Here is a 21,807-nt window from a genome sequence, read left to right on the forward strand (position 1 = left end):
AGTGATTTGCCATTGGAATGGGCTGCCCAGGGAGGTGGTGGAGTCGCCGTCCCTGGAGGTGTTCAAGAAAAGCCTGGATGAGGCACTTAGTGCCATGTTCTAGCTGACTGGCTAGGGCTGGGTGATAGGTTGGACTGGGTGATCTTGGAGGTCTCTTCCAACTCGCTTATTCTTTGATTCTATGATCTTTAACTCCACATTTATACTAGAATTCTGAATAATGCATGTAGACTTCCTCAGCAAAGCTCTGCATGGAAGAGAAAAAGAAAAACGGGGAGATATCTCAGAGAAGTGACTCCTGTCCTTGTAGTGATGTCCAATATTTTGAGAGTGGCGTAGTAATTAACCTTGCAAGAGTACTGCACTCTATTCGGTATCACTGCACTTCTGCTGTGACCACTGTGAAGTGCTTTTTTGTGAAATGGAAAAATGAATGTAAGTGGGAAAATTACTGGAACAAGAGAGGAGCTCTAATGGCAACCTTGGCATCCTGCAATTTCACACATTAAAATATAGTTAAAAAAAAAACCACACTACTACAGCGCTTGTTGTATAAGGCTAAGCTTTCTACTCTTCAAACTATTAATAAGGGCTTCCCATTGAGAAGACAAATACATGCTTGATGCATTTTTAATCCTGTGCCAATACATTTGACTAAAGCTGTTTGCTGTTTCAATGACAGGATTTAACTTGCCCTTCTGTATTCAACATTTCTGATTATTAATGACATTTAGAAAATACAGACAGAGGCCGCAAAAGTTCTATTCTGGTCAATATTTTTTAAAGTAAAATGCTTAGCAATTAAAGGGCCAGATCCTCATTACATTGTAAATCTAATCCAGTAAAATAAATGTTAATAATTTAGTGGGTGCAGTGGAATCATAACCATAATAAAGAAAAAGATCATCTTGTCCACTGTTAGATATCCCTGATGCTGAAGGCAAAAATCCATAGCCTTCTTAAATCACACATACATGCTATATAGACGCTCTGCATATATACAAGCCTGGTAGCCTTTTCAAGAGCCCTCTGGATCAGAAAGCATTCTTGCCTGTGCTTTCTATTGTAAATACATTCCACACTTCTATGAAATCAGAAATGAGTCAGAGACCATTGCTGAAATGCAAACTATGATTTTTTTCCTGAAGATGTCTAAAGTTCCAAGTACTTTTTCTCCTAAATTTTCCAGGAAAATTTCTTTGAAGGAAAATAAAGTGGCATTGGTATCAGTAGCAAGAAAACCAATATAGAGATCACATTGAGCTAACTTTCTTACTGCAAGAAATGGAAAAAGAACTCCCCTTTCCCACAGAATGATTATTATTTTGTTATTTAAGTGATAATGTAAACCTAAGGTTAAAATAAAATTACATATACTGATGATCTCCTAGTGACCTACATTGTGCTGTTCCATTACAGCGTATAGTAATAATACACTAACAAAATGCACATACTTATGGTACTGTCAGACACCAATGCAAATGAAACAGCACAGGGGGCACATTACTTTTGTTTTAACCATTAAAGGCTCTGAGAAACACAATATGACAGCCAGAAGAAAGCAGACTTGGATTTTCTAAAGGTACCCAGGAGTGGCAGTGATTTGTGTTTTCGTCGGTATCCTTTCTAAAAAGCCTTTGGCTGTGCCACTACAATACATTCAAATCCTGACCTTTCTCAACACAATGAAGACACTCCATATATCTCACTGTATAACACAGCGAATCAATACTGTATTTTCCTAAATGTGAGTTAATTTTACCTAGGGAAGGTAATTACTGCTCTCAATACTAGAATTCTATTTTTTCCTTCCTCCTCTGAGTCAGTGAGTTTCAGGTTTGCCAAACCCTATCACTGTTTAAAAAAGGGTTTGAGAGATTTTAATAGCTAATAATAGGAGGAAACATAAAAGGACAAATCCAATTTAAGTGAAAGGGTTCCTGTGTAAGCATTACTTGTCAGTCTTTGGTCGTACTGTATAGGGACCAGCTACAGAGCAGTGGCAGCAAAGAAATATAAAGTCCAGATTTAATTCTGATACAGAGAAATACAATTTCAAAACCGGACGTCTTATCATAGGCATGTCCCACTGGAGAACTCATTTCCCTAGCAAAAGGCTGTCACTGCCATTATGTTGTACAAGGAACCAATTTACTACTACAGCTAAACAGGGTTACTGGTGCTGTTGGAACTTAAGCATTTGAAGTTATCGCTAGAAAAAAAATAGCATTTCAAATGTCAGTGAAATGGGAAGGTATAATTGAAAAGTATCAATCAGAGAAGCAAAAGGGTTTAGAAGGCTAAGACTGCAGTTTTAGTGCTGCTTTTTTCTCTTCGCCTCCTCTTTCTATTTCTGCAAGCTTCTTTCTCTTATTTCCTTTTCCCTTTCACATGCAACTACAGATATTGTTCTGTAAAATAAAAGATTTTGTCTCAATACATGTCCTGTCTCAGATATTAAATCAATTTTTATAGTTTTCTTCTACAGTGTAGTGGCCATAGTTTCACTACACAAAACTCTCATCTCATCCTGCACCCAATGTTCCCAGTCTGAAAGACACCTAAATGAATGAAAAAAAGCAGATTTGAATTTTGCTTGGTGTGTACATTTTGGTTTATTTTCCCCCTCCTTCTAAAACAAGTCCCATCTACCCATTCACTGGAACCTACGTTCTCTAATGGAAGCTTTTACCTCATTCCAGATTGATCCTACAAAGAATTACAAAGTGAACAAACCTTTGAGCTTTCAGCACTTGAAAAGTACCAAGAAATGGCCCATAAAATAAATTGAATCAATTTTGCCTCAGAATATCCTATTTGTACCACTACAATTAACTTCTTTATGTCCCAAACACAGAACAATGTGGGCTCTTCCAAAGAGGCACATGATTACCTGTTCCATTTTGTTGTATTATACCCTGGATCCATGTGGGGCAATATCAGATGCATATTTAGCTAATTTCAGAATGAGAAGGCTGGATTTACACAATTTGCATCTCATATGCAGAGCATCAACCTTTCTCTCATTGTTTCTTTCCTTTTCTGTGCATAGAAGATCTAGAGGCCTTGAAAAAAAATGCATCCAGTCAAAAAGTAATTAGTAAGACAGAGCTGGTATATAGTCATGCTAAAACTTTGTCATTTTACTCTTTAAATAGGTTGTCAAATTGCACATAGTAATTTATCCTTTTAGCCCAACATCACTGCCCATGTACCAGGGACATCAGTTGCTCTGAAATACCAGCCCTGCTTATTGGCACTGATGCACAAAGCAAATTTATCCATTGGTTGCTACAGCTCCATGGAAGCAAAACTACACAATAAACTCCAACTCAGAGCACTAGTACGTTTTCACATTTTGAACAAGCTTTCACCTGCTAAAAAAGAAGTTAAAAGTGCTGTTAGAAATCTCTGTTAAACTGTATTGTGTGTTCTGTATTGTGAGCATATCTATTTCCAGAGAAAAGAACTTCAGACCCCTGTTTCACAGTAGTGAGATCAGATCTGTAAAGAGTCAGGCTGTAGATTCGTGATGATGACAAACAGAGGCCCCATATTTGACACTCTCCTCTTTACACAAAACAATTCCTATGTAAAGGGAAAATATCTACTCTGCATTTCTAATAAAATTGGGTATTTATTTTATCAAAACAAAAAAAAAGAAAAAAAAAGAAAAACTGTGTACACAAATTAATTTTCGTTTAAAACTTGGTAAGGTTCAGGAAATTCATAAGAAGGAATGAACTTGGCAGAGACAGAAAATTTCATCTTAGGAATATTTAGGCTCTCTATTTAGGTTGGAGAGAAGTTGAGAGTTTGAGCTGAAGCTAGAAGAAAGGCACTCTGAAGAGAAAGTTGCACATCTTCTTTAGAGTTTATTTAAACTTATTTCAGAAGTAATTTTGCCTCACACAGAAGATCCTTAATTCACATTAGAGTGCAGATATATTCCTCCTCCACCACGTTTTTGATGAATTTCAAATTCTAATAACTTAAAGGCTAACAGCCTGCAATTGTTCTTTATATTAATAGAAATACATGGTCTCTTTCGAAGTTCAGGTAGTAATTCAGTTCTTAAAATTCTTCTGCTGTTTATAAATGATTTGAGCAGGGATGTCATAGTTTTTGATTCACCACTACAAGCCAAGTTCAGCTACTTTCTCTTATTCAACTGGAAGTAACTTTTATGTTTAGGAATCAAATTAAATGTGCTAACTTGAAGCACTGAGTTGTCAATTTCATCTATTTTGGACCACAGGTTCAAGGTATTCATTACATCATGTGTCCACCTCGGCAAATCACTGAGAATGAATGTTAGAAAACAGCTTTTTGACTTAAAAACATTCAGGAATTTAATTTTCTGCTAAAGAGTATGAGGCTTCAAAAATAACCCCTAGCTCCTCAACATTCTTGAAATTTCAGTTAAAGAAAACAGCCACAACAAATCAATAATGTGGGAAACTTTAGTAGGAAAAATAAACAAACAAACACAACAGAAACACAAGCATATTTTTAAATAATTACAAAAAAAAAAAAAAAAAGAAGCAGACAGAAGACAAGTGCTTTTGCAATAAGATGAAGTTCTGCAAGCAACTAACTGGTAGACTACTTCCAACATAAAAGCTCCCTCCCCCTATAGATGTAGGTAATGTACTAGTGTATCCTAGAGTACCTTGATCACAGTAACAAGGCAAGTTAAAATCATAGAATCATAGAATCAACCTGGTTGGAATAGACCTCCAAGGTCATCCAGTCTAACCTATCACCCATCCCTAGCCAGTCAACTAGAACATGGCACTAAGTGCCTCATCCAGTCTTCTCTTGAACACCTCCAGGGATGGTGACTCCATCACCTCCCTGGGCAGCCCATTCCAATGGCAAATCACTCTCTCTGGCAAGAACTTCCTCCTAACATCCAGCCTATACTTCCCCCAGCACAACCCGAGACTGCATCCCGTTGTTCTGTTGCTAGCTCTCTGGGAGAAGAGACCAACCCCCACCTGGCTACAACCTCCCTTCGGGTAGTTGTAGACAGCATGAGATTACCCCTGAGCCTCCTCTTCTCCAGGCTAAACAAGCCCAGCTCCCTCAGCCTCTCCTCATAGGATTTGTGTTCCAGGCCTTTCACCAGCCTTAAATGAAATAAAGGGGAAGGAGGATGGCTTATTTCATCCACTCATACTAAGGGAAACTGGAATTTCTGCTTGGACTGAGTGTGAAAAATTCTTAACTATGATTATGTTTCATGAGGGTAAAGAAATACAGGTTGTTCATACACTCCTGCCAATGACCATCTCAGCAACACAGGCACTGAGGAGCCACTACCCATTGTTGCTGCATCTTACAAACAGAGCATAGGAAGATGAGCACTATTCTGCTTTTCCAAACAGTTTAAAACAACACAAATAATGAAATGTGGTCACCACAAGGATATTAATAAAAAGACTGAAACAGAGGGAGAGGAATCAGGCTGTTCAGTGACAAGTTGCAAATAAAAAGAGAAACAGTTCATCCAACTCTTAGCTTAGAATGGTGATAACTCTTAAACTCAGTATGCAGCCACTTCGTAAGGCAAAGGCAGTGTCTCTCTGATGATACTATTGTGGATGGAGGGTAGGGGGAGATAGAATAGCAATAATAATTAAAGAATGTTTTTTGCCCTTTGAAGAAGAGAAAAGGTATCCAGTAAAACAGTATCTCCTCATCTTATCAGTTTCTAGCCATTTCTTGTCATCAGATGAATATTGCAGAGTCTACTCCAAAAGACGGAGTAGAAATATGCATGCTTTAAATACAATAACTCATTGGAGAAAAAAAATAGAAGAGATGCTTAGATTTTTTTTTTTTCTGGGATGAAAGGAAAAAACTAATTTTAAAATCAAAACTGGAAGAGAGGGAAATTAAGAAAAAAAGCCAGAGGGAAAAACCAACAGGATTAATATTGATGCAGCTAAGGCAAAAGCAAACAGACAGGCAGGGACAAGATTGCATCCAACCTCCAAAACACATGTAAAGTTGGAGCTAAAATGTCATATGCATATGCAATTTATATGCAAAAGTCTTTTACATAAAGCTACTAACTGCCAAGTCTTCTTTCACAACTTTTTTGAGGCTTGCAGTAACTCTGGGATTTTATATTCTCCCTCCATCACCTTACTGAAGGCACGACTGTCTGTGAAGAACATGGAAACTTTCTTAAGGCCATGATATTAAATTCTTCCTTACATTGCTGGGCTGGTAGCTCAGCAGGAAGACCTATTTTTTGCTTGTGTTCAAGCAACTTCCCTGGCAGTTATTGCCTGCAACAGACTGTAGGGAAGTTGCCAACATTTAGAAGCTCTGATGATGTGAGCCAACCTTAGACTAATAATTTTTTTATCTCAATATAAGTGGAAGAATTACATAAAAATAGACAGTTTTTAACAGTATGGTATTCTGTTATGAGAGAAAGCTAAATAACACGGGTGCCATATGAACATCTTTCTCCTATCTACAGCACCTAACTTTAGCATAGTCCATATGTCTATTTGTCTGATAGCTGAACTTATTGAAATAACATGAGGGTACAAAAGAGAGTTCTAAAGCTCAGTGCCTGGGAATCTTTTAAGGCAAAACACCTATCAGTCATAAACATTTTTTACATAACCCTCAAAAACAAAACCAATTAGCAAGCACACTAGAATATTACATTGAAAACCCAAACACATTTTTAACAGTCCGGGAAGCAGGACAAGTATTAGTTAGACATTTACTACTGTCTTATGCATCTGTCCTGATACAAGCAAAGACTTTCTGCCCTCATCTCTTGACAGCCTGCAGGGTGACAGTGTAGGCTGAAGGAATAAGCTCCTAGAAATCTACTCAGGCTGCACACACAATTGAGTCAATGGCCAGCAATGGAGATAGCCATAGAAGAACAGGGAACAGTTACTTAATTTATAAGTTGTTTTAAACTCAGACAGAGCAGTTTCTTTTAGACAGGAAAGATGGGTAAAGCCACCAGGAGACAAGCAGACAATGGATTTACAAACATTTTGCTTTCACTTCTTGCCTCTGTGGCTATTGTACACTGTCAGATTGTTTAGTGAGTGAATATGAGCATTTCTAGAGCAGAGGCTCTGACATCTCTGCTCCCAGCAAACAGTTTAAATGTTGGCTTCAAATTCCTTAACAGATTCCAGGCCATCATCTTTTTTAATTAAATGCAAAAAAAACTATGTTAATGCAACGTTAATGTTGAGATTGTCATTGGACAGATGTCAAGAAATTCAAAGTTATGGTTCCCACAGCAACTATAATTTAGCGACCCCCCTCCTCCACTTCCACAGCCACCCTCCTGAAACATATTGTGCTCAAACTGTACAACAGGCACCAAAATGTGAGGAAGCTGTGAGAGGCAGAAATTGCACACAGGACATTTTGGAGCTGCTGCAGATGCAATGGACTTTCCCTCAGTCCTCTTTCTAAGTAAAAAGAAAGCACTGCTAGTGGCAGCGCTGGGACAGAAGGACCCCTGCCTAAATAGAAGCAACTGAGCTCTTGTATTAAAAAGGTAAAGTGGGAACTGATTTCATGCCCTACAGAAGTGTATTCCCCAGTATAACCTGGCCTAGCACAGGCTGTACAGCACAATTGCAAAAATTACCTCTATGGTCCATGAGTAAGTATTATGTCAAACACTGAAAGGACCTAGCTCACACCACAATACAGCCAGAAGTGTAAACGTATCTCCATAGCCACCACAATCAATATCACAGAACAGAACTATATTTCACTCATCTCAGGACACAGGAAACTTTACCACTGTGTTCTAGAACGAACGTTGAAACACAAGATACAAAGGACAGAAACAGCAATTTCCAGTGAGAGAATTTTCAGAGTACGGCTTCTCAGATCCTGATCTTTCAGAATTTCTGTTTAAAGGAAGCCTACACATTATTTCTAAAAAGAAGAGCTTGGAAACTTGAAACAATACCCAATACAGTGTTAGAAATCACGAGCTTGGTACAACTACTGGTTTTATGACATTTTATAATTTCCTTATATGTCATTTTAACCTCCTTATACTCAATGCATCAAAAAATTTTAAAATCTGTTCCGTCAACAACCTCACCACTTCCCTCCTACTGCTCCACAAAACCCAACTGCACTTCTTGTACACTTTCTAATCCACATTAACCTAATTAACTTACCTTTGATACATACTTTGAAGTTTGCTGCTTAACCTTCAGATCTGTAATAGCACTTATATTCATAAAACTATACCTATTTTTTCCCAACTTTATTAGTTTTCCTACATGTCTCCCTCCAAACCCAGCTGAACATATTTAGCAGCTACAACACCACGATGCTTCTGTCATTTTCCACGTGCCTTTTTTGAAGATCTGGACAATTTGAGTGACAATACATTTGATCTCAAAGCCAGTGAGTTAAATCTACCATTGAAACAGTTACTTTCTCCTACATAGTCATGTTACCACTTGAGAAGCACCGAAACATGAGAAAAAGAAGACTTTCGCCACTTGATGTTGCTTCACCATATCAGCCAGTGTTGGAGTTGAGCAGAATTTGGATGATTTACATCATTTTGCTATTGGTGAATGGGGTGGAGGGAGTGGCAGCATTAGTCTTTCATGATACATTTCACTGTCTAAAGCTAGCTCAGCTATGCCCTGCTAAATGCAGACCAACTATTTTTTTCATCAGGTTTAAGACGGACCTGGAAGAGAAAGAAGCCTTCCAAGAAAGTGTAACAACTATTTACAACTGCTTTCCACGTGTCTTATACACCCATTTTGCTGGCCTGGAAACTGGCTCAAAGCTTTCACAGTGGGTCTTTCCCTAAGAAGCACTTGACCTGCATATGGAATAGGAGGAGAAGGTGACAGAGAAACAGGAGAAGGAAATCGTAACCTGCAGGACATCCATCAAGTGATTTAAGTCTATACATAAGACCGCAATTTTGCCTTTGAAAGATGAATCAAGTAATGCTGCCGACACTTACTCTTTCCTGTCAGACAATTCTTTTACTCTCAAGCCTGTCGATAGCTTAAAACTTACATTCTATCTTCTCCAGTGGTACTGAAGCAGTTTCTCCTTTGATTTCATATTCATTTCATATTTGTGGAAGCAGGAGGTGCTCTTTACTTCACTTGATAAATGGTAACATCTGGTTTCATGATGGGCCATCACCAGCATGTTTAAAGAGCTGCTAACGCTTCAGGGAAAACTTGATAAAACATTTCACTTAGAGGCAATTCTGGTTATTTATTCTATTTTTGTGCATTCTTCATCCTCTGGTTTATACTAGGGAAATTTGTATGAAAGCAGACTGTAGCTCCTGAAGAGTTCACCTTCACATATCAGTTTTTCATCTGATGTCCTAAGCACTAACCATGCTTGGATCGTGCCAATCGTAATCACAGAATGTGATGCTTAGTGACATCATTTAGTGGTAGAGTTGGCTGTACTATGTTCACAGTTAGATTCAATCTTACAGGTATTTTCCAGCCTAAATGGTTCTATGATTCTGTCATGTCAGAAAATTAGAGTTTCTGGGAAGGTAATAAATACTGTATTAACTATTGTACTAAAGGGTCAAACTCCGTATGTTACTACAGCAGCTTAAATTTGTTAGACGTTACTAGCAGAAAACAAAGTTATGCTACTGCTGTTCTATAACCACACATATGACTTGACCTTTTCTTTTGATTACAGGAGTACAATGTGTTAAATGTTCCTGAAAACCAGAATATTTATATAAATGCTTTAAACTGTCTGCACAGATACCTCTAGCAACTGAAAAAAAATGGATAGGCAGTTTCAAAATCACATTTTTGCACATTCATGCAGGAAGCTTCTTTCCTTGTAGGAGCAGCAGGTCAGATATAACCAGAAGTGTTGACGCTGTACAAACAAAGTTTTTGCAAAGCCAAAGTATATTTTTGACTCTTATATGGATTCTGAAATTTTGTGCATGTTTCTACTGCATATTTGTAAGAAAAGGGTATTTCTCATTTGTTAAGCATGTGTTCTGTGGTTTAGCCATAGCTGGTCCCATCTCACCAACCTGATCTCCTTTTACGAACAGGTTACCCACCTGGTGAATATGGGGAAGGCTGTGGATGTAGTCTACATGGACTTCAGCAAAGCCTTTGACACTGTCTGCCACAACAAGCTCCTGGCAAAGCTGGCAGCTCATGGCTTGGACAGATTCACTCTGATAAGGGTCAAGAACTGGCTGGAAGGCCAGGCCCAGAGCATGGTGGTGAATGGTGCCACATCCAGTTGGCAGCTGTCACTAGTGGTGTGCCCCAAGGATCAGTGCTGGGCCCAGTCCTGTTCAATATCTTTATTGATGATCTGGATGAGGGGATTGAATCCAGCATCAGTAAGTTTGCAGATGACACCAAGCTAGGAGCAGGTGTTGATCTGCTGGAAGGTAGGAGTGCCCTGCAGAGGGACCTAGACAGGCTGGATGGGTGGGCAGAGGCCAATGGGATGAGATTTAACAAGGCCAAGGGCAGGGTTCTGCACTTTGGCCACAACAACCCCAAGCAGTGCTACAGGCTGGGGGCAGAGTGGCTGAGAGTAGCCAGGAAGAAAGGGACCTGGGGGTACTGGTAGATAGTAGGCTGAAGACGAGGCAGAAGTGTGCCCAGGTGGCCAAGAGAGCCAATAGCATCCTGGCCTGCATCAGGAACAGTGTGGCCAGTAGGACAAGGGAGGTTATTCTTCCCCTGTACTCAACACTGGTCAGGCCACACCTTGAGTACTGTGTCCAGTTCTGGGCCCCTCAATTCAAGAGAGATGTTGAGGTGCTGGAAAGTGTCCAGAGAAGGGTGACAAAGCTGGTGATAGGCCTAAAACACAAATCCTATGAGGAGAGGCTGAGGGAGCTGCAGTTATTTAGCTTGGAGAAGAGGAGGCTCAGGGATGACATCATTGCTGTCTACAACTACCTGAAGGGAGCTTGTAACCAGGTGGGAGTTGTTCTCTTCTGCCAGGCAACCGGCAATAGAACAAGGGGACACAGTCTCAAGTTGTGTTGGGGGCAGTATCGGCTGGATGTTAGGAGGAAGTTTTTGCCAGAGAGAGTGATTTGCCATTGGAATGGGCTGCCCAGGGAGGTGGTGGAGTCGCCGTCCCTGGAGGTGTTCAGGAGGAGTCTGGATGAGGCACTTAGTGCCATGGTCTAGTTGACTGAATAGGGCTGGGTGCTAGGTTGGACTGAATGATCTTGGAGGTCTCTTCCAAACTATGATTCTATGATAAATAATTAGCAGGAGTGCAATTTGAAGATGGAGATGTGGCCCAAGCTTTAGAATAGTGATTTATTTGTTTACTGTGATCATCTTTGTGGCCTGCTTCTGGATGTCCTTTTTTTGCAAGCACCAAAACTGGACACAGTACTCTGGGTTGGGTCTCACAAGAACAGAGTAGAGGGGCAGAATCACCTTCCCTGACCTGGTCATACTTTTTGGATGCAGTCCTGAATGTGATTGGCTTTCTGGGCTGCAATCACACATTGTCTGCTGATGATTTTTAAAACTGACACTCCCAAGTCCTTCTGCTCAAGACTGATATGAAAGCATTCTCCACCCAGCTCATATTTGTGCTTGGGACAGGCCCAATCCAGGTGCAGGACCTTGTGCTTGGCCCTGTTGAACTTCATGAGGTTGCCATGAGCCCAGCTCTCAAGTCTGTCCAGGTCCATCTGGAAGGCATCCCTTCCCTTCAGTGTGTTAAGTGGACCACACAGCTTGGCATCCTCCCACAAACTTCTTGAAGGTGAACTAAATCCCACTGTCAGCATCATCAACAAAGATGTTAAAACAGCACTGGTCCCAGTACTGACCCCTGAGGTATGCCATTCATCACTGGTCCCCATTTGGACATTGAGCTGAGTGCTATCATCCAGCCAGTTCTTTATACTGCAAGTGGTCTGTTTCTTAGTCCAAGAACTGCTGTGAAACGTTAGGTGCTTCCTGGGAACAGCAACAGGGGCAGAAAAGTCATTAATGAGCACTCAGAGTCATTTTCACAGGTAATAGAGTCTGTGCAGATTACTGTAGGTGCAGTTCTTGCCTGACTCACGTTCAGCTGGCCTTACTCAGAGAAGGAAAATGTAAATTCAGTCATGAGAGACCACTCTTGTCACCATTTTCTTAGAAGCAAATACTACTGCAACTGAGCTTTGCCTAAAGTTTGATATATATTGCAGCTGTTTTAATCTCTGTTCCCAACTGCAGTGTCTGGAAATGCCCATTTCTGCACTTATATATGTTATTATAATGTGAAAAAAACTTGGAATTGAAAAGAAGGTAAATAGTGCATCTTTATGCTATGTTGCATTTTCTGGAAGTGCAATTGAAATATCAATCATTCCATTCTGGCTGCATTGATTGGTCATTTTCATTTTGTAATTTCAAATAAAGCTTCTCCCCACAGCAGCAACAGCAGCACTTTCCAGTATATAACTTCAGTTCATTTTAGCTTTCTGACTTAAAGATCCTCTCTCCCCATCATTCTTGCACAGCTTTTAAGTGGAAATTTCACTTTTCCAATTAGATTACCAGAACATGCCAAGTAAACAGGCACCCTGTGCTATAGTTAAAGCATCAAACTAAGGGGCAAAGTTAGTGCAAACAACAATTTAGGCTCAGTCAATATACTCCCATGATAGCTGCTACATCTGGAACATCAATCTTTATATATATATATTATATGTGTATATATATATGGAGAGAGTCTATATGTGTCTTCACATAAAAATACAAGCATCTATACAAAGACCTGTTGGAGAATTTCCTGCTAACAGGACATGAAATGATAAACATGAGCAACCCGTGCTGGGAGGTGTCCTTGAGTCGATCTTGGGAGTTAAGTTACCAGGCCCTGGGTCGCACCCCCCACATGCAGCTGCAGGGGGTAGAGTGCCAGCTGCATGTGGGCAGAGTTAGCCAGCCCCAGAGGCTGACCCTCAGCTTGTTATGGTATATTACCCTATCCATGCTTCACATGTAACCCTGTACCCTCTATATGTAACCAATCTTAGTTGTGCACGCCTCTTGCAAGAAACCATATAAGTCTCTGCATCACGGAAACAAAAAGGACTGTGACCATCTAACCATACTGGTGAACAAAGAGTCATTGTACCCAGGTGCTCCACCAGCAAAGACCTATCTAGAAAAGAATAAAAGTAAACCTTAAATATCCAGTAATGGAGTGATTCACAACAATTTTCAAGAAAAGGGACTTGTGAAAAAATAAAAAAGTTAGGGAAATAAAGCACACAAAAAAGAAAATACTCTAAGTGGTTGAAGACAGAAGACAAGTATGTGGAATTACTCATTTACCACATTGCCCAAAGTATGTCACTTTTCTCCATCTCTCATTTTGCTCATCAGTAAGATGGGGATCACAACCATTTCGTTCAGCAAGCTGTTGCAATGATGTAAAAATCATTGCTGTTTCAAAAGCTGTGAGTTCTCCTAACGAAAGGCTCCTTTGAGAAACAAAGAATTCGTAGTGAGAAATTATTAAAGTAGGAGTAAATCTCATTTTCATTAGTTCTGGCCAACCTCTTTCTGCAATGGCAAGTTTGTTTTAGATGTAAAGGCAGAGAATTCTTACAAAACTGACTAGAAGATTGACTGAAGGAGAGAGAGCGAGAGTGACACTGTCAGGATTGGTATTCTGCTTTTTAAATGTATTCCTATTGTATTTAAATACCATGTACCAAAATACTTCAGGCACATTAGAAATTTTCAAAACAAAGAAGCTTCAGAGAAGTTTTACAAATCGCAGTAAAGCTAAATTGAGAAGCCAAGACCATATCACCTAAAAGCTTTGCAAATCCTGCCTAAGAGGCCACGTTACTATACTAATACACATGTAACATTTTACATACTGCCAATATTATAGCAGCACTTTGCCATGCAACTATGATTCAGGCCATGCAAGGCTGAATGCTGTGCTTAGCATACAGAGTGAAGAAAACATCGCTGGAGAGCCAAAGGGTGAACAAAGGGAAGGAAGAGGAAAGGCACAGAAGGAGCTGGAGTGACTCATGACTCATTACACCATAGCAGAAGCCAGGCAGTTTGGCCTTCCAACCCATCTGGCTAGCTGGGCATAAGTGCACATACACACACCTTTTAAGAATGCATTCTGATGATAACTGCACACCCTTTTATATTCATTTTAAGACATATATTCACAAAATCAAAGTTTAGTTCTAAAACTACCTACCAACCCTACAAATTTACAAACTATATATTTAAAGAAAAAAAAAGAACAGTCCAAGCAGAAATCATCAGCTGCATGTTTCATAAGACTTGAATTAATACATGGACCATTGTGTTTTCACAAAGCAAATCCACACAAACACACGCCATAAATCTTGTCCTTGCAGGGCAGGATTCAGCAGCTGATGACAAGACAGACGACATGCCAAGCATTTTACTGCAGTTTTCCCACTGAGGTAAGGGAGCGCAGGGAAGGAGCTCCACTTCCAACTCCACTACCTGCATTTCTGCTGACTTTGGTCACATCACTTCACAATACTCACCACTTCTTCACCAGCCTCTGAGTTTGTACTATCTGTTCAGGTTACATGCTCCAGAATCTGCCACAACTTCCCAGCCTCAACCTAATGCTACCACTACTACCATTTGCTACCAGGGCCTGTGGTAGGAACTGAAGGATAGATGTCCTTTCACCTTCCCTACAGAGCTTTGCAGGGCAAGTGCAGGGCATGCATGGCTGAGCCCACAACAGCTGACAGAATAGAGAAGCAGCACCTCAGGCCTGAGTCACAGAATCAGAGAATGGTTTAGGTTGGAAGGGCCCTTAAAGGTCATCCACCTACAACACCCTGCCATAGGCAGGGACACCTCCCACTAGAACAGGTCGCTCAAGGCCTCATCCAACCTAGCCTTGAACAGCTCCAGGGAGGGAGCAACCACAACCTCCCTGGGCGACCTGTGCCAGTGTCTCACCACCCTCACTGGAAAGAACTTCTTCCTAACACCTAGTTTGAATCTCCCCTCTTCCAGGGTAAACCCATTACCCCTTGTCCTGTCATTACAAGACCTTGTAAATAGTCCCTCCCCAGCGTACCTGTAGGCCCCCATCAGACACTGAAAGGTCTCCTCGAAGCCTTCTCTTCTCCAGGCCGACGAGCCCCAGCTCTTGTAGCCTGTCCTCATAGTACAGGTACTCCAACCCTCTGATCATCTTTGTGGCCCTCCTCTGGACTCACTCTAACAGTTGATGTCCTTCTTGTGTTGGGGGCTCCAGATCTGCACACAGTGCTCCAGGTGGGGTCTGACAAGAGCAGAGTAAAGGGGGAGAATGCCCTCCCTTGCCCTGCTGGCCATGCTTCTCCTGATGCAGCCCAGGACATGGCTGCTGTCTGGGCTGTGCACACACACTGCCGGCTCACCTTGAGCTTTTCATCAACCCAGATCCCCAGGTCCTTTCTCTCAGGGCTGCTCTCCAGCCTTTGTACTGCTGTTGTTGCTAAGAACTCATGTTTGAACACAACACCCTTTGCACAGCCTAGTATTGCTGTCAGCCCAAGCATGCAGCAACCTCTTCTGGCTGTCCACCATTTTAACTGAGGAGCTGCAGCAGACAACTGAGGTAAGACAACAGAAGCTTGAACTCTTTTGTGCGGTTTTCCTATCGCATGTTAGACAAAAATGGATTTAAAAGAAAGCTAAAAAAACCTGAATGAGTAAGGAAAGTACTACTTATGCCCACTTAATTTTTAGCATATCGTTCCTGGCTGCAAAAGAGTCCAGTCAAAGGCTAAACTCTATGTGTTTTGTCCCTTTCTTTCAAGATTTGGCTTACCCAAAGGTAGGCAAATACAATTAGTGACTAGTGTGAACCGAATGGAATCTCTCTCTCTCTCTATTTCGTGCAAAATTGAGTTCAGTTTGGCCGTAGCTAGTAGCATCCAAATGACTACTGTTTCCCCCAGGTAAAAAAAGAAGAAATGTTTGTTTAACACATGAGGAAACTGAAGGCTCAGAGAAGCTGAGTAGTTCTGCAAGCTACAGTGCAATTTTACTGAAGGAACTTGAGGGAACTAGTTCCTCTGCAAGAACTACTTTTTATGACAAGACTACATACAGTCATCTCTTTTTTTTCTTTTTTTTTTTTTGTTTTGGTTAATCTAAACTTTGCCATTTATGAAATTTGTAATAAGCTCAGACAAGAAACAAATAAAATATACCCAAAGCCACAAATGGGCTGTTTTCGTTTGTTTTCCTGCTATTTCCAATCCCTCCAGTTGCCATCTCTGCAGCGTCTGCCTGCAATGATTAAGTTGACAAATGAAGTTCTGACTACTAATTAAATTGAAAATAGCAGATACACTGTGACAGTGATCTCTCTCTCCCTCATACATCACCACAAACAGTGATTGCGCCTTGCTTTCCCTGCTCAGCTATCTTCAAGCCCAGTGACACAAAGCACAGCAGCTGACCTATGCTGAGGGAGGAGGAAGGGAGTTGGTGAGTGTTTGCTCTTGCATATTAAGGGAGGAGAGAGTTTAAACATGTAACTGTGAATGCCTTCAATCATCAGTGTACTGGCAGAAGCACTTAGGAGACATGGACTTTAACTTGTCCTGGCTTAGTGCAGCAGAGGTTGGTTTGCCTTCTAGGACACACCTCATAGCTCCAGCAACCAGGCATCGGTGTAACACTATATACATCTGTATACATCCATTTCTCTCATGTTAGACTTGCAAACCTGTTCCTGACCTCCCAGGGGTTCTAACAGTTCCATAGTGGGCAGGAGGTGGCCAATGCCAGGAGAAGTAACTGCAGGAAATCTCTATTATCCATTAGGACAGCATTATAGGGGTCATTCGCCTTCCAACAGCACAAAGTAAAAGATACACCTGGATGGCAGTTACACTTGCTTGCACCACCTGCTTTATGGTCTTTGAATAACTGTAGCCATTCCTCAGACTACCTACTGCCCTAACAATTCTTCTCATTTTATGATGTTGTATTTATAGAGGGCAGGAGCATCTGTCCTATGAAGACAGGCTGAGAGATTTGGCGTTGTTCAGCCTGGAAGAACTAAGGAGAACTCATTGCACCCTTCTAGTATTTGAAGGCCTGAAGGATAGCTGGAGAGGCAGTTTATACAAAGGCAAGAAGTGACAGGACAAAGGGTAACAGCTTCAAACTGGACGATAGAGTTTGATAGGCATTAGGAAGAAATACTTTACCACAAGGGTGGTGAGGAGCAGGAAGAAGTTGCCCAGAGAAGTTGTGGAAGCCCCAACTCTGGAATTGTTCAAAACCATCTTGGATGTGGCCTTGAACCATCTAGTCTAGTGGGATGTGTTCCTGCCCATGGCAAGGGGGTTCAAAGTAGATGATCTTTAAGGTCCCCTCCAACTCAAACTATTCTATTATTCTGTGATTTTATTTCTTCTCCCTTGATGCAGTTCCTTTCATCTCTATAAATAGCAGAAATTTGAAAGCCATTTGAATGCTCTGATTTTAAAGAAATATTTGATGCATATGAGCTGCGAAAATTCTAATCCAAATCATCCCTGAAGTTTATGACTTACAACCAAAGACAAATTTGTTCAATTGTTCTCATTTTACCTTCTGCTTTACGGGGGTGTTCTTCTGTGGATAATCTTCCAACGTGCTGTGCAGGAGATGACTCTCACTGTCAAAAAATAGAAGAATTTGAAGAAAAAAATGTCAATATGTGTATTTAACCATCTAGATCACACATACATACAAAAACACAAGATATTTTATGAATGGCAATAACATAAGTTGTGTTTGCTCATGAGGCAGATGAGGTTTTCAAGGTTTTGGTTTTTTTCCACATTTTGGGTTACTTCATTTTATATCATTATTTAAGTATTCTTTACAGAATTGTCTTTCTGGTATGTTCTCAGTCCCATTGAGCCACATGTAGATTTCTTTCCTCATAAGACAAAACACTTCAACAATGTTTTCCAGGATTCATAGAATCATAGAATCAACCAGGATGGAAGAGACCTCCAAGCTCATCCAGTCCAACCTAGCACCCAGCCCTAGCCAGTCAGCTAGACCATGGCACTAAGTGCCTCATCCAGGCTTTTCTTGAACACCTCCAGGGACGGTGACTCCACCACCTCCCTGGGCAGCCCATTCCAATGCCAATCACTCTCTCTGTGAAGAACTTCTTCCTAACATCCAGCCTATACTTCCCCCAGCACAACTTGTGACTGTGTCCCCTTGTTCTGTTGCTGGTTGCCTGGGAGAAGAGACCAACCCCCACCTGGCTACAGCCTCCCTTCAGGTAGTTATAGACAGCAATGAGGTCACCCCTGAGCCTCCTCTTCTCCAGGCTAAACAACCCCAGCTCCCTCAGCCTCTCCTCATAGGATTTGTGTTCCAGGCCCCTCACCAGCCTTGTTGCCCTTCTCTGGACACGTTCCAGCACCTCAACATCTCTCTTGAATTGAGGGGCCCAGAACTGGACACAGCACTCAGGATTGCTGAAAGGAAAAAAATTATAGGCAGCACAATCCTGCTTTGATGTTAGTAAATTGACAAGAGCAAGAACAATGACAAAAGAAGAAGCTGTTGCCAAAAAAACCAACTGGTTTCAATTTTTGCCTTACAGAATCTCCTTTTGATTTCCAAAATGTATGGAGTAGTCATCTTTTTTTTTTTTTTTTAGAATACAACGTATATTTCTTTCTAGCCAATCTCATCTAAGTGAAGCTTTGGAAGTGTTTAGGCATTCTGAACAAAGGTGCAGAGTGATACATAGTCAGTCTGACTGGAAGCTCTTTGGGTCAACAACCTTTTTTTTCATTCAGTGTTCAATCGGAGCCTCGCACAGCAGGAGCTGTGGTAGGCATCCAAAGCACTACCACAATGGTCAGCTTAATCCAATCATTTTTTAGGAAAATATCAATTGAAAGCCAGTTGCTGAACTGTTTGCCTATTCCTCCCCCTTCTTTTCAGTTTCACAAGAATGATGGACTCCTTTCACTCCAGAGAAACTTTTGCTGACATAGGGGATAGAAAGCTGACGAGACAGCCTGCCCCATACATGAAAAGTTAGAGAAGTGCTCCTGCTGTAACAAGCCCCCAATCTTCCTCACAATTCTTCCTAATCAATGTAGTTTGCCTCACTCATGCATAGAAATACACTTTGCCCTTTATTCACCCAATTTCAAGGTTATACTCCAACACGCACTGGAAGATAAAAGCTTTAAATAATGTACATTCTCCCATTGTCCTTTTCATCGAGATCACAGGTGCATGACCTCATCCCCCAGCTCAAAAAGCTGTTGTCATGGAAACAGCTCAAGATGCCAACTTGACAACAACTGACATTCAAACCAGGAGGGACACCTTGTCTCTTGCCCTCCCCCACCAAATTAGCACACTTCAGCAGGGGTCAAATTTGCAGTATTTCCTCCTTGCCAGAGCTGGGATACACTCTGCCATGAGGAGGAGGTACGGTTGGCTCTAGCCCCATGTGCCACATACTGAACCCCACAAAGTGCCTTGAGAAAACAGCATCTGGCACTGCATCCTAATCAAGTGAGCTAAGAATAATATCCTTTGCTAACAAGGCATGTTAGGAGAGGAGAAGGCCACCTTTCTTAACAGTTGGAATAAAGAATGTCATAGCAGATCTTCCACAGCGACACTAAATCTTCCTGTTTTCTCCAGAGTGCCAATGGATCACTGCTGTCATAGAGGAAAACTACTTCAGTACTCTGCATTTCTGTTTCCTGTCTGTAAAATGGGGATAACCTGTACCTAGGTTCAGGTACCAGCCTCAGGTAAAGAGGTTTTAGTAACGAGTTCTGTAATTAATTTTTTTCTTATTCTATTTACATCTGTATTGATACTTTGTAGTAATTATTCATCATTTAGCTCTTCTAATTGATTAATAAATAGTCCAGGAAGCCAGAGATAGACTTTAAGGCAAACACACAGAAAAAAGTGGGATGCTCATTCCAGAGAGAAATAAACTTGAGGGAAAGGTCTCTTATTTATTTATATTTTATCCCCCTGGAGATTTAATTGGAAAGAATTGTACAGGTAAAACACACTCAGACTCCTCATCTGCCCCACAGATAATGACTGAAGACTATGTGAAAATGTGATACAGGACTCTAAAGGAAAAAATAAATCCTTATAGCTGTAAATAAATAAATAAATAAGTGAATAAATGGATGGTTGTGGCCAGGGGAAAGGGAACAAAATCCACACAACAGCATTTGCTTTCCTGTAGGTTTGTGCATATTCTCGTGCCTGAATGCTGTCTTGTGATCTCTACATAACCTTTGAAACACAAGTGCATATTTCACCCTTGCAGACTAGCACAACCATTTTTTTGTCATTCCAATTTCATTTCCAGTGCAGTGTGGACTGCAGGCTCAGCAGTCACTGGAGTCTGAAGTGACTCTTGGGACCTCCTCACTGTTCTATATGCAAATGGCCCTGCACCTGGGCAGCCGAGCGGGCTTGCCGACAGTTTAGTTATGCAAATCTGATTGATCGAGAGCATATTGCAGAAGAACACACGCAGGCCTGAGACACTGGCAGCTATATTTCACTGGCTAAATTCCCAAAGAAAAAAAAAAAATTAAATGCCAAGCATTTTGATGCATATTCCTTTCAAGCCCTGAAGTGTACTAGCATTTATTTCGTTTTGTTTTCAGCACTTTGCTTAAACATGGTTAATGCAATTTCTTGTGCTATTGCTGAATTCACAGAAAGGATTGTTTCCCCTATTTCTTTAAACAAAAAAAATTTAAATAAATAAAAAATACAAACAACAACAAAATGAAAGAGTTACTATGATGTCACAACACAATAGGTCTGTCATTTTATTTGAAATAATTCTCTTGGCAAGTGGAGTAAATGCGGTGTTAAAATATAATTAAGTCCTACAGTACAGAGGAGTGCAAAGGAACTGATGTACTAGCACAAGTTGCCCAGACTTTATTCTTTCTGCAACAAAAGGTAAAACAAACGGTGGGAATGTAGATTACATACTGTCATCCAATGTCAAAAGCACTTCTTTCTATTTACCAAACACTCTGCATAAAAAGACAGAGAAAGAAAAGACAAAAGAAGAGGCAAAATAAGAGAATCATCTGGGCTCAGCTTAAAATAATGCATTCATTTTTATTTAACAAGAAAGAAGAAAACTAAAAGAAAAAAGACAGCCTACCTATGTGCGAGCATGTGGAAACCTCTAATATAGAACATGCTTCAGGCATCAAGTTAATCTCGCCTTACTGCATACAACTGATTTATCTTCATTTATAAATGAGTGGTGAGCCCTGGTTCTAATATTTGCATTTCTTGTAGTTATGTTTATGTACTTTAATGCCTTGGAGAGCCATTTATGGTGTTGAAATAATATGATTTTTATTTTCTTTCCCCCTGTTTTTTCCAAGAGCAGACTATTTCAATGCTTGGACACTGGGAAGAGACATGAAAGCAGTGTTTTGAATCACTCATTTCATCTTTTCCAAGTCACTTTTCAATAGAGGATTTCAACAACTGTGCTAATCAGTATGAATTCAGCATGACATTTTTTACTGATTTGAGGCTGAGATTTTTTTGTTTGTTTGTTTGAAACAGTTTCTCCTCACATAAATTTTGGGGTTGGTAGTTCATCACTAAGGACTTACAGTTACACAGATCCCAAAGCCAAGTAAAACTGCCTTAGATGGTATGCCTAAAAATAGCTAATGCAACACAGTATGACTTCAATTGGAGCCTAAAAGAATCCCATAAT

The 21,807-nt window shown here is 40.6% G+C and overlaps 1 long non-coding RNA gene across 2 annotated transcripts in view; it reads right to left on the reverse strand.

The window, feature by feature from the left end:
• The window catches only part of LOC135174323 (uncharacterized), a 108,309-nt gene that overhangs the window by 38,306 nt on the left and 48,196 nt on the right, over nt 1–21,807 (reverse strand). For both annotated transcript variants that reach the window (XR_010301864.1, XR_010301847.1), the window contains exon 2: nt 17,640–17,706. This is a non-coding gene — a long non-coding RNA (uncharacterized LOC135174323). The remainder of the gene's footprint in view (nt 1–17,639; nt 17,707–21,807) is intronic.

Source organism: Pogoniulus pusillus, chromosome 1 (assembly GCF_015220805.1).
Source record: "Pogoniulus pusillus isolate bPogPus1 chromosome 1, bPogPus1.pri, whole genome shotgun sequence".
In the NCBI taxonomy this organism is placed as follows: Eukaryota; Metazoa; Chordata; class Aves; order Piciformes; family Lybiidae; genus Pogoniulus; species Pogoniulus pusillus.